Genomic DNA, 2,500 nt, shown 5'->3' on the forward strand with positions numbered 1-2,500 from the left:
TGAATTTGTTATCACACTTGCTTCTCTCTCTCTCTCTCTCTCTCTCTCTCTCTCTCTCTCTCTCTCTCTCTCTCTCTCTCTCTCTTTTTCTCTCTCTCTCTGCACTGATGCGTTGCCCTACATGTCAGCCATGTTTGATGCAGCTAGCTGCTGGTCTGCCTTGTGTCACCACATGAGTTAAACAGACTCTCTTTCACAGCATTAATTCCCCAGCAGTTATTAGGTATTTAGCGGTAAAGCTAAAGCTGTGTTTGGCCTGGTTGTCCATGTATGGTGTAAAGTTTCAGTGTGTGTGTGTGTGTGTGTGCGTGCGTGCGTGCGTGCGTGCGTGCGTGCGTGCGTGCGTGCGTGCGTGCGTGCGTGCGTGTGTGTGTGTTTGTGTGTGTGCACCATATACTGTATAAACCGATCTGAAGGTCACAGTTGGGAGACAGAGGTATTGATTACATACTGCTCATAGTTCCAGTCCTACTACTTCATCCGGCCTCACGGGTGCAGGAACGAGTTTTAAACTGGTGGTGCATTTTTTCTTTACATCTTAAACATGTTATTGCTGCTGCACTCCACTCATTTGCCTGCAGTAAAAGTTGATAAAGCCTAATTAAGGAGCCCAAAACTAAGTGGGGGTGCGAATGCACCACTGCATCCCCCTTTCCGTCACCTATGTCTGACCTAGACTGAGCGTTCTGGACCACTAGAGGGAAACCTTAGGGAAATGAACCCTCTTTGCTTTTACTACCAGACAGCGCCCTCGAGTGGTCAAAGAGCAAACTGGTTGATATTGGTGGTGACGCTTAGGCATACAGCTAAGCTGTTACTCGCTGGTCCTGCAAGTTTTTGAAATAATTGCCGTAGTTTCATCAATGTTTTAATATAAACCCAGCCTCTCTTTTGCATGTGGCATTTTTCAGCACAGTATGCTGTCGTGTGAAATGTAGAGAAGACTGTATTGTAGATACAAGTAACAGAAGTAACACACTGACAGAGAGATTGGATAAGCCCTCCAGTTAGTGACGCCTTTTTACTGCCCTTACTTTGTCTTATATTTGGTGCTGCCTCTTTTGTTGCTGCATATCTCTTTGCTTCTTTCGTTCTTTTAACAAAATTAGACAGGAACTGGTTCAAAGTCTGACCATGAGTGCATTTTAATATGCGACCTTGCCTCCTCCACTTGCCTCCTCCACTTGCTTCTCGTCATGATGACATCACTGACGACAGCATTATATTTCAATATCTTGCAAAAGCTCAATTGTAAAGTCTTTTTCTCATTTGCAATTGGGATGGTGAATGAAAAACAGTCCCTCAAAAGTTGTTGTGGCGAGGCTAACAGCTGGGAAACTTTATCGTTTTCTCCACGGAGGAGGGGCTAGGAGGCGGGACGAGGAGACAAGCACAAGTGGAGGAGGCAAGGCCACATATTGGGATGCACCCCATGTCAGTGTTGTTCTCTTCCTGTGTTGCGTCTTCTGTGTGCATGTGACCAGCAGATGGCAGTGTTGGCCTAATGCAGTTTATCAGTGTCCTCCTCACCTCACCTTTCAGGACATGGAAACAGGGGACTGAGACAATGTTGAGCTGCTGTTGTTGGCAGCTAAAGTTATAGACAATTCATGTCGATCTGTGGTACTGTATGAGAGGCCATTATCTGTACTGTCTTAAGGCAAGGCAAGTTTATTTGTATTGTCTTAAGTTTATTATTGTCTTAAACTACCAGTATAGGGGCTTATGGTTAATTCGTTGGAAACTCGGTTGTCGGTAGACCCGAGTTTGTTCTCCCGACATCCATTGTGAAGGAAGCAGACTGGGGTGGGGGGGCGTGTGGGGTGGGGGGGGGGGGGGGGGGGGGGGGGGTGTGGGTGGGGGTTGGGGGGTGGGCAAAGGGGTCTGTTGTCCCGCGCCCAGGGAGAGAGGGGCCCCAAAATTGGGCCCTCATTACATTGTATGTGTTGGGTGAGGGGGCCCTTTCAGATGGCTTTGTCCTGGGTCGGGCAAAAGCTGCCAGCGGCCCTGTCCGTTGTAAATGGGTTCTGTTGCAACAATTGGGGCCAACACAAATGTGTGCAAACACTAATGTTTAACAAACACTGAGTACACCAAACTGCTCCCTGTTTGTGTTTCGGAACCTTGATCTGAGCACCCGTTCTATTGCACTTTCCTATACGGAGTTTGGGGATTCTATTGCACTTTCCTATACGGAGTTTGGGGATTCTATTGTACTTTCCTATACGGAGTTTGGGGATTCTATTGCACTTTCCTATACGGAGTTTGGGGATTCTATTGCACTTTCCTATACGGAGTTTGGGGATTCTATTGCACTTTCCTATACGGAGTTTGGGGATTCTATTGCACTTTCCTATACGGAGTTTGGGGATTCTATTGCACTTTCCTATACGGAGTTTGGGGATTCTATTGCACTTTCCTATACGGAGTTTGGGGATTCTATTGCACTTTCCTATACGGAGTTTGGGGATTCTATTGTACTTTCCTATACGGAGTTTGG

At 46.8% G+C, this 2,500-nt stretch overlaps 1 protein-coding gene across 1 annotated transcript in view; it reads left to right on the plus strand.

The window, feature by feature from the left end:
* The window catches only part of slco3a1a (solute carrier organic anion transporter family member 3A1a), a 103,029-nt gene that overhangs the window by 80,733 nt on the left and 19,796 nt on the right, over positions 1–2,500 (plus strand). The gene's annotated exons all lie outside the window — the stretch shown is intronic.

This window comes from Engraulis encrasicolus, chromosome 4 (assembly GCF_034702125.1).
Source record: "Engraulis encrasicolus isolate BLACKSEA-1 chromosome 4, IST_EnEncr_1.0, whole genome shotgun sequence".
In the NCBI taxonomy this organism is placed as follows: Eukaryota; Metazoa; Chordata; class Actinopteri; order Clupeiformes; family Engraulidae; genus Engraulis; species Engraulis encrasicolus.